This window comes from Copidosoma floridanum, unplaced genomic scaffold (assembly GCF_036245765.1).
Source record: "Copidosoma floridanum isolate Cflo_tuat_1 unplaced genomic scaffold, Cflo_Japanese_pri ptg000021l, whole genome shotgun sequence".
NCBI lineage: Eukaryota > Metazoa > Arthropoda > Insecta > Hymenoptera > Encyrtidae > Copidosoma > Copidosoma floridanum.
The window spans coordinates 15,554,922-15,573,390 of record NW_028321898.1 but is presented as its reverse complement, the minus strand read 5'-3'; the positions used below and the strand labels follow the sequence as shown (position 1 = coordinate 15,573,390).

General features: G+C 33.7%; 1 protein-coding gene across 4 annotated transcripts in view; it reads right to left on the bottom strand.

Annotated features, from left to right (window-relative positions):
* The window catches only part of LOC106644045 (dystrobrevin beta), a 190,503-nt gene that overhangs the window by 73,941 nt on the left and 98,093 nt on the right, over nt 1-18,469 (bottom strand). The gene's annotated exons all lie outside the window — the stretch shown is intronic.

Here is an 18,469-nt window from a genome sequence, read left to right as displayed (position 1 = left end):
CAAGACACATAAATTTTAAAATATTCATTTGATAAAGAACATTACAAAATTGAAGTTTGTACACTGAACTATATAACATTAAAACCTTCATAATTCGATTTTTGATTTTTTTTTAATTTTGTAGGATTAATGTTTGATTACATTACAGAATTCTACAAATCTACTTTTTCGTATGCACTGTTTTTGTGTGATGGTTAATTTAGAACTCATTTAAATTCATCTCAGCACTCCAGAAATTTGTGAGGTTACTGATAATAAGCAGGACTATCGGTTCAAATAATTTAATGCTTCGATATTCGAGGTCGAGGTTGATTTTAAATTTAAGTCAAACTTAAACTAAATTGCATGTATCCTAGCAAGCAAATGGATTTTTTAGTATTTAAAAGTTACTTTTATGTTACACTTAAGATTTCCAGTATCCAATTTAGCAATCTACATAAAAAATTAGGTCGTATCTCGTAACTGTGCTATGTTTTCTTCTTGTGACAGAACTGTTACAATCAAATTATAAATTAATATCACTGGCTGTTGTTTGGAGAGCGTAAAAGAGCGGAAAGTGACTGGGGTGTTAACAGTTCTTAAAACACGGAAAAGCAACATTTTTTTTCGTTATTTAATAAAGTGATTTTTGGTTCCTGAGGAAATCACAGGGTAAATAAGGTAGTATAAGAGGCCTGATATGAGATAATATGGCTGAGAAATGACTTTTCCTTCCTGATTTTAGGAATGAAAGCGCAACAGTCCTCCTAGATCCAAACTCACGTCCTCTGCACATAGAAAACTATTTTGCCACAATCTGCGTAATCCTCAATTTGCACACAGATAACATCAAAATATTTCTCTAGTAGACAGAGAATACGAGTTTTACCTGGAAAGTTATGTTGTGCTCTTCACTCTAAAATCTTGGAAAAAACGTCACATTTCGATGAAGAAGAGTGAAAAATGGGAGGAAATACCACACTTGCATCCCTTGTGGTGTAGTATAATATATTTTGAATGAATTTTTGCGAAAACGAAAAAAACAAATGGGCAGATGTAGGGAAGACTACCTTGCCAACAAATATATTAGAACTTAACAAAGTTGACAAGAAACAGCCTTTAAGGCTCACAAAAGTCTAAATCATACTAAAAGTTAGAAAACTGACACTGAACATTCATCGAGATTGAACCTGCAGCGACAAAATCGAAAAATAAAGAATTTGAGAAGAGAATTTCGCCATTATAAACCTTACAGTTATCTTTTACATTTTTCTTATATTCAAATAGATAGAATATGTATTGGTATTTGTGTGACGATATAAAATGTAGGGATTGAGCTCTAGAACTTTGTTGCTCTGGTAATAAAGTTGTGAGATAAGAGAAAAAAAATTCCAACTTTATGTTATTTTGGTGAAAATATAGCCCTTTTTGTAGATTCTACGAGAGAAACTGCATGTTAACAGCCCTTTAAGGCCAACAATTATTGTACGGCTTATGGTGTGTTCAGTACTTTTCAGAATAATTATATTTTTTTTCACTTTTTACAGCTTACTATTTTACCAAATAAACTGTACGGATTCCGAACACACATGTTTTTAATAAGAAGATTTTTATTCCTCACATCTGATTGGCCGATCATGATAGCAAAAATATACGTCCATTTAACATACCTTTATATTTTTTCTTAATTTTGCTACCAGAAATACTGAAAGATAAGTTGAAGCTGTGTGATGCATATAAGCAGAGCATGTTGGTCTTGTCTCATGAATAAGCATTTACAGCTTATACATACTAGAAAAAGATTTTTCAACACGCCGTGCGTGGGAACCTTGATTATAAGCCATCTGTTGTGGCTCTAAAGACCTCGATTTATGCACGTGACTCACAACTCGTGCTGCGCACTCGTGCGCGTGCGTGTGTGCTTCGAGATCTTTGCAGAGCCATATTAGATGCCTCATAATCTCGTTCCCCGCGTACGAAATGTCGAAAAGTTGTATACACCACACGTGCGAAAGGTTAGGTGATTGACACACGCGTGTCTTCGCACACTCGCTAGCGCTTGTATGCGAACTGGCACGTGTGCATCAATCACTTTTCTCGCGCACCAGTATCGTAATGTACTATTTCCTCCTTCTAACCTCAAAATAGCACCTTTGCTGCTTAATTTTGGGTTCTCAGGCAAAAAAATTGTATACGAAACTCGTTAGAAAAGGCTTCTTTACGAACCTCGTTACGGCCCTTGCCTTCGGCTCGTGCCGTAAACCTCTCTGTTCATTAATCGAAGCCTTTGCAAACTCGTACGCAATATACTATAACGATGCGTAGTAGCACAACTTTTACGAACTGCGGGTAGTTTTTTTTGGATGTATACACACTTTTTCGCCCTATTAACGTATATAGGCTACACAATAATCACGTTGACATCACAATGCTGACATTATATGATATATCATACTCATAAAATAGTAATCAGGGATAGGTAATTACTTAATTAAAGGAAACAATTTCTGTAATTAAATTAGTATATTTTTATAGGCACTTTTTGGTAATTTGACAGACCTAATCGTGTGATCTTCAACTTTAGTGTTAAGATTCTCGCACATATAAGTTTGTGCGAGGTCCTTTATCTGCAAAATGATGAGAATCAATTAACATACAGTTAAAAGAAATTCACCTAAAAGTTACCAAAGTATTGATAACGAATGTATTAGTTATTCAACCGTATACAAATCTACTGTAATTAATACTTTCGACGTAAGAAAATGAACGTTAATAGATCAGAATACGGTAAAAATACTTACACATTCGATGTTGACAAAGCAGTTACTTTTAGGTACGTATCTCTTACAAATGTTGTAAGAGTACAAATATTATATAATTATATAAAATTATTTATGTAAAGGTACAGCCAATTCAAATTTAAATTCTCACCATTACAGATTCAGATATAAAAGGGCCAGCAGGAACATGGACTGATCACTCTGCTTCTGCCTTTTACAGGGAATCCAACCGTTTACTTATAAGTTCAGAACTTCAAAGGGTCATGTAAATTATTAATACTCAATAAATAATTATTTATATACATTCACCTTAATTTTGTATTATTTATTATTAAATCTTAACTTCGATTAGACATAGCAATAGGTGAGACAGTGACGAGGCTAGTACAGTCTCTTAGCATTCCCTCATCATTGCATACTTTCTTGTGTCACTAGGGTAAAGAACCGACCCCCTGGGTATTGCAAATCGGGGTAAATTTTTTAGGTAGTGAATGAGTGGATCGGCGGATCTTCAGGGCAATACAAACTGAGGTTATCCCGAAACATCAAGGAATTATCGCGCCTAGAAGTGTTAAAGAAAGTTAACTTTTATACTTATATTTACTTAAATGTTTATAAAAAAATATTAAATCTACACGAGGTGTCATGTACTATCTGTCAAGGGTATCAAGGTGCGAACCTGCCTGTATAGTTACATGATGTCTATAAGATATCACGTGCTACTGGTTAGGGGCATTACTAATCAACCTTGTATTCACAAGTTTTTTATTGATTCCTAATCCTTATAAAAGTGTCTCTATACTAATCTTACATGAGTATGAAATATCACGTTTCCAGACTCTTTATACGTATGAAATAATGATTACATTTTAAATTTCCACAATGTAATGGTAAGAGTTCTCGATAGGCTTACTACTGAATTGGATGGACTTAAATGATAAGGATTTAATTCCTAGTAGTTTAAATTTCAGGTAAAACCTCTTAAAAGGCTGAAATAAGATTTTCTTCCAACTCGAAAAGTACTTTTGATCTTGATGAAATAAAACTAATGTTAATCCCTCGCTGTAACTAAAACCACCGAAACACTACTAACGTTGCTAAAAATAACACTGTAAGCATGTAAAAACTGTTTATATAACAATTTTTGGAAGTTATTAATAAGTTGATTCATATTTGTGGTTTACAACTTAGGACATGTATGAATATTTCTTTATTAGATATTTTATTTTCAATGCTGCTGCAGGCTTATTTGTATAGTTATTTTAATCTAAATATGACTTTGTGGTTGTGTATAACTAACTTAATATAATTTTGGGTCTATTGTTCTGCTCCATTGAATTCAGTTACTAACTTGTAGGACTGTAAGACCTGAAAATTTGGGTGGACAAAAATCGAGACTAGGTGAAACGAATTTCTTGCTAGAAGTTTCAGACAGTAAATGTTACTTTGCTATTATTTAATACCAAATAAACATGCTTAACTAAATTGCTACTTGATTAAGAAGTCGGCATAATTGATGCCTTGGAGCATATCTCAAAGAGTACCTTTGTTAGAACATTTCTGAATTAGTAACTTTCTTAGTACTTATCCTAATTGGTACCATTTTTAGAGCATTTTCGATAAGACACCTGGAAGTTGTGGTTAAAATAAAGTGAGGGGAGGGGGGTGAGGGGAGGGGGAGGGGGCGGGATTGATGGCTACAAAAAGCTGATGAGAAGCTTATCCAACTTTAAATTGGTTGAAAATTATTAATGACCCAATATTATCTGTGTTGAGAAAAAAATCTCTAATTATTTTCAGGATGAAATGAGAGAGAGCGAGGAGAAACAAGGAAATGTGATTCACTGTTGATATATCTTACACTAGCTGTCTCCTGTCTTGGCTTCACCCGAGATTTACTTAATGGAACAACAAATGTGTTGACGTGTAACGTTAAATAATTTTGGATAAAAACAATGCGTCTGTTCCTGACACTCTTGAGAACAAAAATCTTCTTATTGGAAAAATATTTGTTCAGATCCATACAGTTTATTTCCTAGAGCACAAAACACGATCCCTACAATTTGACCTCTTGCGACTTTTGGTATGATTTAGACTTTTGTGAGCCTTAAAGGCTGTTTTTTGTTAACTTTGTTAAGTTCTAATATATTTGTTGGCAAGGTAGTTTGACGTCCAATGGTCCTAAAAAGGACTGGTAAGCTTTTTAAGTAAACTCTTTTCTAACTGAAGTTTCCCGCAAACGTGACTGCCTCTATACCTCTGGGTAATCTTCTCTGGCCTGTTATTGTAGCACCAGACTGATCAAGAGAAAAACTTACACGTTTGAAGCGTTGGAGCTAGTTGTAGAGTTCTTTTCCAACGTCTCCTAGTATTATGCCGAAGACGTTGGTGTCTAAGGCACCTTTTTTTCAGACTCTGTTGTTTTAATGATATAAGGTGGGGAGATTGGTTCGTAATACTTGCCCGTTAGAGACTGTCCTGTTTGCTAAAGTTCATTTTTTCTTCATATCTGTTAGGTTCGCCCAGCGCAAACCTTGAAGAGGATCAGTGATTCCTGGTTTATTGCTTAGAGCCGAGAGGGTAACATGGGGTCGTCGGTCGCCAGGGTTCCCAGCCTTGTGACGAACAACTCTGCTCGTGACGTCTGTCAGTGAACGACTGACTCGGTTTAATAGTGGCCGCTTTTATATAGTCTTTTAGTCGATGAATCATTGCCAGAAATTATAGTAAAAATGTATTTGTGGGCAAGATAGTTTAACCTTAGGTGGCCCTGAAAAGAACCGGTGAGATTGATGGTTAATTAGCGAACGAAAATAGTTATGACGGCCCAGAAAAGAGCCAGTGGTAATACTTCCAGTCATTTTTTATTATTATTCTCAATGGTGGAGAGCCAGCTGCGGTTAGCAGGAGTCTTACCCTCAGAGTCTCTGTGTACAGAGACCATGCTGAATGGAGGTACCCCGTGCTGCTGACCATAGAATACTTCGTCTTCGGGTCGTTCCCTGGATAACCAACTGCTCACTGTTAGCCCCAAAAGTGGGCCTAGAGAATAGCTTCTCTGTGGGTATTCCGTTGGAACAACCATTTAGAAGGAGACCGTCATGGCTGCGTGAACTTCTCAGGGTTATTTTCCCTGGCTTGCTGTTGTAGTAAGATCTGCTCTGGTAGCAACATGACGGTTGGAAGAAAGGTTATGGAACTTTATAATGCTAGAGCACATTCTGCTCTAGATAGACGTCCCCTGGTGTTACTCCAGATACGTTAGTATTTAGAACACCTTTTTAATAGTGGTACTCGTCAACTTTGGTGGTTTGGGATGGAGTTCGACGTAAGTTGCTCGTCCATGAGAGAAGAGTGTTATCTGTAGATGGGATACCAAATTGCACTACTGCCAGCTCTATGCTTTCATACACTGCTAATAATCGACTGTGTTATTTGGTACTTTGTTCGGGGATATAATAACCATACTTACTTAATTCTATTGCAGGTACCTTTGACTTTAGTTTTACGCCTCCTAGCGGATACTACTGAACCAATGTGAAAAGCTAGCGTATTTTTACAAACTTTTGAGCTTATTTATTGCCATGGTTATTGATTTTTTCAAGATAAAAACTATACTAAAATATCTCGTAAGTGTCAAGAATGAGTATGCAAAATTTCCGCAAGATCGGTTAAGTAGTTCTCGCGGTTAGCGATTGCAGCGGTTTTAGCGAATTTGCTATATATATATATATATATATATATATATATATATTTTCTTTGTCCATGACAGTAAAGTTTGTTGTTTACGTCCGCTTAGTAGGACGTAAAGCGACAATTGTACGGCCGCTGGTTTTTTTACGTCCGCTGAGCGAGGCGCTTCTACGAGGTCCGTGCTCTCAAATGCACACTGATTATCTATCTATATATATGAGATCCGTAACGAATAAACGAATATTGGCATGTATATATGGCGGCCAAGTGTTGTGTTAACTGTAGTTGTATTTTTTTTTTACGGTCAGACGCATGTGCGCATTGTCTTTTCACCTTTTCAATGCCTTCTGCTATCCGCCTTTATCGTTGCGTCAAGTTGGTTCACGCCTATATTAAATATAGCGTTGCCCATTTTTTTACCTTCTCTTACTTATCGTTTACCGTATGATCTGTTTCTTATCTCTTGTGAACGTGTAATCAAAATAACCACTACGTGTTTTTTTAATAAAATTTATTTCAAGTTTAGAGTTGCTTGTAGGTAATGGTGAATAAATTTTCATGGTTATTGGACTGCTACCTTGAAAGGCTCGCGCTCTACATGAAAAAGCACATATTCAATACATGGACTGGAAAACTAAGAATGAAGTATCGTTTAATGAAAGTTCTTTTTTTTAGTGCACTTTAAAGAACTATCAAAAAAAATATGTATTTTAGAATTCACTGTTGAATTATGCGTATGTTTTTTTGTGATCGATCGGTCAGTCCAATTATTGGGCACGTTCGTTTATCCATCGTTCGTTCGTTCGCACTTCATTAGGACCTCGTTGTATAGGATCAATGCTTGTAAGGAACGCACGGTTCACTGAGTGATTCATTTTTCCCTGCGTTAACCAAATCAACTCGGCTTCGCCTCGGGTGACACACTCCACGCGGCCGTCCATCAGCCACCTTATGGCCGAGTGACGTATACAATTTTTCGTCATCCCGTATAGGAAAGTTTGTTCAATAGGTTGATTTGGTAAAAAAAACCAGCGGCCGTACATTTGTCACTTTACGTCCTACTAAGCGGACGTAAACAACAAACTTCACTGTCGGGGATGACGAAATATATATATATATTTATAAATATATATATATATGTAAGAAAAGATAAGATAAGAAAATTGTGTACCTCAACCGTCGTTTTTTGTTAAATATGAAGTTAACCATAAATTACTTTCTGGGTTACTAAATCTGTGAAAATCGTTTTCATGACTCAACATTCATTGGCAAAGCTTTTAATTGTTATTTTTGTTTTATATGTAAATACTCTTTCACTAGCATTGGATTTTCGCCATTTACAAATTTCATTGTCGACTGACGAACAACAGTCTATTAAATAAAAATTTTTATCATCGTACGGAAAGTATGAAACTATTTTAGACGATTTTTATCAGAATTAACTCTTATTATTTTAATGTTAGAATGAGATGAGAATCGGACATAATTTTCTATTCGATTATGGAATAACAATCTTAAACTTTATCTAAATAGTTTGATTTACTCTGTTTCATAAACTTAAGTAATTAGATTATACAAGATTTTCATTCTCACTTATGGGATTTTTTAACGAAATCTATCAAAAATTTTCTTCCGATTTTTCTGTAACTTGGGAAATGTCTCATATTTTGATGAAATAAAACTTACTTGAATACTCTTACTGTTCGTATGAAAAATTACCAATATTGTATCTTCAATATTATGTATATTACCGTTAACTGTACAATGTAGAAACGAGTTCCTAAAATGTATATTAGTGGGACGTAGTTCCTGTGTGTGCCTCACCTGGTAACTTTTCACGATTTATAATTATTTAATTGTAATATTGTACGTAATCACAAAATATAAGCAGAGAAACTGTATAAGAACTTCATACTAAGCTCTGCATGCATCAGTATATGACATTTTCACAATACTCTATTTATTGCACCATGTACCTCTGATTCATTAAAATACGGTACATAAAAATGTAATATTTTAATATGATATAAACCTTTATATTTTTTTCATCAAATGAAAGTTTAAGCTCTTAAAAATGATACCAAGCAAGTTATTTCCAATGAAATTTTAAAAATTAAAAGAAAAAGAAAAAAATAAAAGAAATGAAATATAATTCAATGATCTACTAATGTACACTGAACTTAATATTTTTTATACTTATAACATTACCATATGGATAAGGTAGAAAAATTACAATCAAATCTTTATTTAACAGAGACGTATTTACTTATCAAAGAGATATACAAATTGTGCAAGCAGTGGGGGCTTTCAATATAATGTGTAGGGACTGAAAGGATTATGCGGGAGAGTCTGGGGAGATTATTAAGTCCTAACCGAATAACTATAAATCATTATATAAGACGATATTCCAAGTTCGTATGCATAAATGTTTTAACGTAAAGGTCAAGTTTCATGTAAAAAATAACGCTTTTTTGCTTTGATTGTAAAAATAGCATCTAAAGTTGTTTTAGTGGTCAAATTTACGGAAAATTGGTCATAATGTTTCTTCCGTTTGAATGCAATGCTCTTATTGTCAATACAAAATCATATGAAATACCTTATAAAGTATTTTTACGGTTTATTGAATGTTTTTTTGTAACAACCATTATGATTTTGAATACTGTTGTCCATAAATCTGTCCTTTTTGTACATCTCTAATATCATAGAATGATGAAATGTTATATAACTACTTTTTGTGGGGCATTTCACATAACCCCCTCACAACCCCCCACAGACCTGTGTTGACCCTTTCCACAAAATTTCATCGTTTTTTCCCTTATTTCGACTTAGCTTACTTTTTGTCCAGACTTCCCATCGCCCCCCCCCCTCCATAATCCTCACATCCTTCCACTGCCCCTACATACTTCCACCACTCTCACACAATTTTTCTTGAACCCCCATCACCTCCCCATTTCTCCTATACCATTTTTGTGATATTTTACTGACACTCTACTAACTTATACGGACCCTGATACCTATCCACATGCATACACGTATATATATATTATTTTATTAACAAACTACAATAAGACGTAACTTATGAAAGTAAACTAATACTCACACTCATAGTATTAGTGGACATTATTCGCTCGTAACATATATCAAGTATTGATACCATGGTAAGAGTATGCGTCATTCTGACTTACATAATTTTTTTACCAAGATACATTACTTGCCTTCATTGACCTTATACTTACTTAAATATTTACTTATAAATAGATATTCTCCTACACTGTCCTGAAAGTAAATAGATGAACTTAATTCAAATGAAATATTAATGATTTATTTATATGTACAATTAATAATGATACCGTAAGTTATAAAAGTAATTATTTTAATTTATAGTATGTAAGTATGAAGTTTTTGGTGCACTGAGCTATTTTTTTGTAATATTGGTGATAAAATATGTAGAAATTTTTAATTTTTAATTTGACCTTATATAACATGATACTGATTTGTATATTAACGTAAATATTACTTTATAATACAATAATACAAGCCACAGAAGTATTGCTCTATTAGAGAGGCGTATTGATATGAGTTAACTTAGAGAGAAAGAAACGAGAAGTACTGACCTCTCTTTCACTCTTATGGGCTGTAATGAATTGGTTTGATCAGTATATTCCATGTAATTGAAACTACTGTTATTAACTTACTTTTTTTACTACTATTGATTTTACTTTGTAACTACGTATTTTCAATCATTAAAAATACCATCGTAACTTTACTTTACGTTTTTTTTTTTTAGTTACAGAACACTGATATATAAGTGCCCTTTTTGGTGATTAAAATGGGGATCATAAAATAAAATAGGCGTTTGTAAAAGTAATAGTGATTCCTTAACCGCCTTGGTGGTTCCTTAGAAAATGGAATTAGGGTAATTTTTCAAGACTTACTACTTTTTTCAAACCATTACGTGAAACTTTAGATTGACATATCAATGCTTGCTCTGAATATTTCTGCTACTCTTGCAGTGACCACAGCGTTCTGCGTGTTCGAGAGTTGACGTTAATTTATTATATCACAACAACAGAAATACTGAGATCTCCCAACTTTCTAAGGTAAGTGTACCAATGCTTGTGACCACCTTAGTAAGCTAATTTATAAAGTACTTCATAATAAAAAAAAAGTAACACTTCAAGTCTTAATGTGTATTATTGGATAGTTTTGACACTATCCTAAGCTGTACCCAAGATAAATAATTTTTTGCAAACACAGAAATAAAGTTTTTATTTATTATTTGAGTTGGTCAAACGTTCTAATTCTTAGCCACTGTAAAACTTGTCCCTGCATCCAAAACTTCAAGTCCCGATAACTGGCCCTTCGTATGAATTGTACAAAATTAACATAGGCCAGTTATTAGGATGCACTAAAAGTGAGGCTACGTTGACAGATGTCCCAAAGCCTGGCCAGCCGATCAAAGTCACTTTCTAAAAACACTTTTTTTGTAATTTTTGGATAAAAGTATCATCGAGATAACTTTTAACAGTGAAGTGTATGTAATTTCTGAGCGCAAATATTGAAAAGAGTATATATTACAGTTGCAGAAATTCGTGTGAATCGTTAAATTGTGATTGTTTGTGATTGTGTCCAGGCTTTGGGACCAATTTTTTGGTGGCCAAGCATTGGTACATTCACCTTATACAAGCTTGGAGGGTTATTTTACTGAATCAGAGGCTAAACTTAATTTTTGAAGTGAAAACTTTTTTAAGCGCATTGGGCGACTTGGGATGGGAAAAAACTTTTGGTTTCGCGTCAGATCACTCTTATTTTAAAGCAAGGCGATCCCTGCAGAGAGTCGTGTGTGAGCGCGAGAGAATGAAGTGTTGGCGAGGGGGGAGGGATGAGAGGGGGAGCCTGCTCTGTATTAGCCGGTGGTGGAGAAAGAGAGAGTAGCTTGGTGGCATGGCGGAATGCGGCAGGGTATGGTAGTATGGGTATGCATCTATCCATATGGCCTAAGTACTTTTTCCTTGTCTAAAAGCAGCCACTGCGCAGTGGTGCACATTTGAATTTCGGGGCTTAGACGCCTACGTAATTGTGGTACCGAATAAAGTGTTCCGAGATATCTTAATAATCCGAGAAATTCGCCTTTCGTGTCGTTATTTGTACGCCATTTCCAGACAGCGTTTCTTTTAGGTTGCGTGACTCGTTTCTCCCTAGTAGAGTAGCTTGCTTCCCGACGGGCTATCCTCAGCGGGACTTTCTCTAGGTGATAGTCTCCAGGAGCCGAGATGGATTTGGCCAAGCTGCGAGCATCGTCAAGCGGGGGTGTTTTCACGTTTTACGTGCAGTGCCATTCGTGTCGTTTTCAGTATGATCGGGGTGAATAAATTAAGTATCTTTGAGCGTTGCTTCGGGACCTTCCTGGCAGTAACACTCTACGTATCACAGGGTGAGAAAATGCAACGTTACAAAGTGCAATTATTAATATTTGCAATTAACCGTCGTCACATCGTCGCTCTTTCTTATTAATTCAATTATGCTGTATAATATCTTACATTATACTAAAATTATTTTAACTTATAAAGGTATAATTAAATATTTAATTGCGAGTTTGATGACCTTACTCTCTTCCTTAAACAAATTTATTAGTAGTGATTAACAATTATTCTAGAAATTATTTAATAGCCTTCTCACAAAACTCAATAATTTATAAAAAAAATCGAAATAACATTTCCTTTTACGTAAGTATTTAGGGTTCTTGCTGGAAAATCAATTCAATTATTTACAAATTGCATGTCGAGGACTCCAAATGAATGTATTAAGAAATGAAAATAAGCCTACATCGGACGTAAATTGTCTAAGTTCTTTACTAAACTTTTTTCTCATTTAGTATCTGTTGTAATAAAATTTAAAACGAATATTTTAATGACAAATCGTATAATTTTTAGAATTTCCAGCTTACGGAATACCTGTTATATCGTGTAATGAACTTAATAATGTATTATTCAAAATATGTATAGTAAAGAAATTTGCATGTTATGATATAGATGTATTATCACAACCCACATAATTATATAAATGCCATAATTTTAGATTACTTATTTGAAAACAGTAAATAATTTGATTAGCTACTTATTCATTTCAAAACTTAAGTAAAAATATAATTCGTAGTTTTGAATTTCCACTTCTGTCGGCAGTCCCATGACTGCCTACTGGTTCTATTTAAAAAAATTCTATTTTAGACATTAATATCTCTATGACATTAGGGTTAGTCTTGTTAAAACTTCAAACTTTTTCAATGTAGCACCTTCAATAAAATATTCTTGAAGTAAGACAAAAACCGTATAACTGGTAACACATGCACTGGATCTTTATGTATAAATTCTCATTATTTTTTAACTAAGTATAATTTAAACTTGTATACGTATGAGTATAATGTCTTATAGATACATGCAAAGAATTCCATGTTTATAAATAATATTTACTTAAAAAATCTTTGCGCACCAGGAACCTTGTACTTACTTATAAATTAAAATAAAATTAATTTCATTTAATTACTAGTTATACCATCGATAATTACGTATAACGTAATGTTGTCGAAGTACGTTAGTTTTTGAGCTAAACTGTCGCTTATTGTTCAGGATTCTATACTACTTTCTCTGGTGTAGCAGTCAGACGGATAAGGCAGTAAGGTGCGTAAGGGTGGTTTAACCGTACCAGCCACTATCGCAAAGCAATGCAGAGGTACACGTGAGCAGACCAACTTGCTTTCTCCTCTGCAGAAAGACAAAGAGTCTGAGAGATTCAGAAAGACTGTTTTTGGGGATTAATATGGCGGTAGAAATTTGACAAAGATTTTAGATATAGTTTTGACTTACTTTTTGTTTGTCTCTGAGTATAAATGGCTACTCGAATTAACTTGCAGCTAGAAGTTGAGTGGCTTAAGGAACTTGACCAAAGCAATTCAAGCAGAAGGACCTTGATCAAAAGTGGTCGAGGATGGTGATGAAAGCGATGAAAGCCAATTAGAAGCAGCGATGTTAGGAGCTTGATTAAATTGAGTCAACCAGAAGGACCTCAACCAAAGGAAAGCTTAGGATGGTATGCTGAGTGAGACTGATAGATTGAGACTAATCAGTAAATGATGCTCGGAGCTTTCTGTACATCTTACACCGATCAGTTCAAGGGTGACGTTATTACCCTTCACTGAAGGTTGGATTGTTGGGAGGAAGTCCCAAGTACTGACCTAGAAAAGTGATCATCAAATAGAAAATCGTATTTTCTAGGTGACACCTTCGCAAAAAGTGGGGCCACTACTTAGATTCAAGCCCGTGATAGTTTGCAAAGTTCAGAAAATCCACTTCCTAGTCTATGGTACTAGAGAGAGAGAGGAGATAATTTCTTATCCTTCCTCCCGTCTCTCCCTACTAGAAAAATTTCTCAGGACTAAATGTTATTGCTTAAATATGGCTATGGTTACATTTTTACTAATAAGTAGAAGAGTAAGTTCAATTAATAATAATCTTAGTAATAAAAAAGGATGATAATAACAGTAGTGGTAATAATCGTAAAGATGATAATGATAGTAATATTAAAATTAATTTGTATTTTTAATGTAAAAAAATAATAATGATATGACAACTATGTTACCTCTTACTAGTAGTTACGGATATTTATGAAGTAGTAACTAATATACACTAAATAATTAATATAAACATCAATATTTATGTCTTCAACTGACTATTGTTATAACTCCTGAAAAAGAAAAAGAAAAGGGCAAGAAGGGTTTGTTTTTAGGTGTTAGTTATACCTGGTGGTAGTAGCGTAGGTCTACCTGTTAAACTATAGGAGAAAAGAAGGTACCAACGTCTGATGGTGTGAAAAAATAAATAGATATAAGTATATATTTTAGTATGTAGGTGGCAGTCTACGGGGGTTAGTGGTGGATACTGGAGTGACATTAAATTACATGAGAGATCCGAACAAAAACAGTGAGAAGTCGAAAAAACGAAGAAAAAATCTGAATTTTCTACTACATTGTGGGGATACGGTAGGAATTGAAGATAAAAACTACCCATATTTGATGAAAATCTTTACTAGGCTAAAAAAAACTTCTTTAGATAGATATTGAGCCTGACAACAAACATTACCACTTTTTTACGTTCTAATTAATATTTTGACTTTAAATTATAACAAAATATGAATTTTGTAATTCTTAGCAACTCTACAAAGTTTCAAGACAATCAGAAGCAAACTAAAAAAAGGTCCTTCCGAAAAATGCCTCAAAAAAGTTGTTAGACCACATAGAGCCATTTTTCAAAATGTTTCGCGGCAGCGCTGGTACTTTGCGAAAAACGCTATAGTCCGATACATTTTTTGGATACTTACGAAAATGTAGGAATACGCAAAAATTTTACTAGTATTAGGATAACATCTTATTAACAGAAAACAATTTGAAAAATGGTTCCATGTGGTCTAACAACTTATTTAGAGACATTTTTTGGGAGGATCTATTTTTAGTTTTTTTGACAGCTTGGAAAAAGTTTGCACTCGATCTTCTTCAAATTTTGTAGGCTTTTTAAGAATCATAAAACTCACGTTCTATTAAAATTTAAAGTCAAAATATTAATTAGCATGTCAGTTTTAAACCACTGAAAAATAGGGCAAAATAGGCACTTTTTGGCAAGTTGCGGAAAAACGGCACGACCGCTTCAGGTTCACTAGGGCTCTTTTTGTTTGTCTTGAAAACGCGCATCTTTTTCATGCAGAATTTTTTCTAATATGAATTACAGCTTTTCCAGTAGAAGCCAAAACAGATTTTTGGCCATTTTTACCGGTTTTTTGGACCTATCGCTGACATTTTTTTTATCCGAGAGTGGTTACGTTTGTTGTTGGGTTCAATATTTATACAAAGAAATCTTTTTGGGCCCAGTCTGGATTTCTCAGTTGAAAATCTAGTTTGCTCACACCAGTAGGAAACCTGTAGGAAGCTATGGGGGCTTGAGTTGAATGACCCACACAACTAACCATAAAAGTATGTCGGGATATATGGTGCAGCTACATCTCATTAGGTACATACATGCTTCTAATCTATAATATTATTAATTTGAAACATCATAAGCGATTTTTCATTTTTTTTAAGTTGTATGTTTTCTTCAAGTTAATTGTCAGCCAAGTGCATTTTATAAAGGAATCAAAAATTTTACACTCTGTGACCGTGAATTGACCTAACTTGGTTATAATTTTTCTGACTAAAAGTTAAATAACCGTGGCCCTTATCTGTCTTTAAGTTAAGGCTTCATTCTCACTAGAAATAAATCTCTTCATCTTAATAGCTAAGTATTTATTTTATGCAGTTTGTCTTAAACTCTACAGCCCTGATATTTTACGAACACAAAAACTCTATCTTTCAAATTCTTCATTGATACTTTAATCTTGCTAACATTTTTGGTGGTATTTTACATTCGCAAATGTGTTTTTTAAATATATGATTATATGGTTCTTTCGATTCACCTGTATATTTCGTCTGCTATACTGTGTTTTTAACACTATTTAGAATCCATGACTTTAATTGCTATCATGTTATGGAATTTTTCATTAATTTATGCATTATATTTTACATGGACTTCTATAGTTTTTTTTTTAAGTTTCTGAATTCTTAATTTATCAGAGTGTTTACTGCTATATTTCAAATAAATTTTGTAGGATTTTCAGGGGTTCTGGAGTATTAATTTTCAAAATTACTTGATTCCAGAAGTTAAAAAATGGAAAAAAAGATGTAATTAAAATTATACTTAAAATGTTCAAAGACATATATTTTTGCTTTTTTTGCCATGCACTAAATTTTTTTTTAATTTGATCTACTTTTACCTGCACGCTTCTACTACTACTCTATATGAGCACTCTACATGAGTTTTTTTACATCTCTATGTATGCAAACGTCATTCCTAAGCATACAGCATGCTAATTGGCCATATACTAAGAGCGTAGTTCCTTTGCTTATAACAGTGGTAGTATTGAAAAATTCAAACGTATAAAATTCATCCATAGGTTATATTGTTGGCAAAAAAACTGACGTTTAATTCAAATTCTGAGCGTACATCTACTGTAGTATTTTTAATGTCCCATTTTGCTTCGAGTTACCAATACCGATGGAACGTGGATAGCGTAGATATTGATATTTGCTCAACAGAGGGATACGATGTTTATCGTACTATAAATTCTGAAAATCAGCATACATGTCATACAATAATGTATACTGATTGTTTATTATATCGATGTAGAAGTCACCATAAAGATAATATTGGGAATTCAAATAGTGTTAATACATATTCGTGTATTACAATGATCCAGGATGCTGGCAGTTATACTTTTTTGATTCTTATAGTGTATGACGGCTAACGTCACATTTTACGGCTTTTTTAACTTATTAGAAGTCAACGACTATACGTATGTGCTTTGATGTGATAGCCATAAGTGCTCTGAGAAAACGTAGGTACTATTGTAGTGCCATACGGAACGACTACAATAACTTACTTTATAGTAGATGTGTCCTCACGATTTAGAAGCACTGGTCTCTAATTTGGCACAGCCACGATCCCAAAAGTGTGACAGCAGTATTGCCAGTATGTTGGGTTACTAACTTTACCAATTCAAGGACGGTTGTATTACATATTTTTCGCGTAATACCAACTGCTTCACCGCTGTAGTATAATGTATGTATACTATATACTATACGTTAAGGAGTAAGTATCTGAAAGATGAAGTGCGGTATTTTTTGCGTGTGTTGCTTCCAAATGAAAGGATATGTCAGGGATATTTAAGACAAAAAGAGAAACATTTGATTTGTCATGTGATATGACTATTTATTTACACAAATAAACATGCACTATTAAAATAGCATCCATACGTATCCACACAAATTTGTTTTGTGATAAACATAATTCTTTGCAGAAAATTTCATCAAGTATGTTTGAGATTTTCTAATATGAAACATCCTAAAAACCCGATAAGTAACAAAGACAAAATGAACTTTAAAAAAATCCATTTTAAGAAATCTATAAAATCAAAACAAAAACTAACTGTTGAACCAAAACTATACATTTTGGCAGTGATACTTAAAACAAAAAATAAACCTTATAAAATAAAATTCGCATAAAGTTATCGTAGGATATGATTTAACTATTCATTTAGTATTTATGGAGCAACATATTAAAATAAGGATACTTAAAAAAATCTTGAAACAATAACTTATTCACCGTGTGGAAACTTACTGTACAAAAACGACCTCAAAGTGCATAGTCTTTTGTATAAAACACAAACAAATCTGGAAAAATTTGCTCCCCATGCAAAAAATGTCAGTCTATTGAAGTACGACTGGTACAATTAGCTATGCCTTGAGACAGGCTTTACAGCCAACCTTGATGCTCTCAATAAATTAATAATTAAAGGAAGGGGAGAAAAAAAACCAACGAGTGAGGAGAAGAGAGGGGACAATTACCCATAATAAATCATAAAAATTCTTATTATCCTTCTATTTTGCACAGTTCCAAATAAATGTAATAACTGTATATTATATAATGTTCGCGTTAAAGTAATAGTATGGATAGGGGCGGGAGACTCTTGCAACGAGACGAGCTTGTACCTATCATATCTTGCCTGGAAGGGGCTCACGATGACACACGCATTGAGTCTTCCTGGTTTCAGGTATAGGTCTAGTCCGTTGTACGTGTAAGGTAAATGTCCCTATTCGTGGAATATGTCTCTATTCATGGGATATGAAAATTCATGTATTTGTTATACAACTAACTTGATGAAAAAATTGTGGTAGTTGTATATTTTATGTGTCTTTATGAATTCACAAGAAAAATTTCATTTTACATACAATGAATGACCAATTTTAAAGATAATTTTGTAAATAGGGACAAAGTCGTACATAACCTATCTTTTGAACTGTACATATTATGGCACCAAACTTCAACGAGGAATTTATATACTTCTAGTAAACAAATAAACGATATAAATATTTTTAT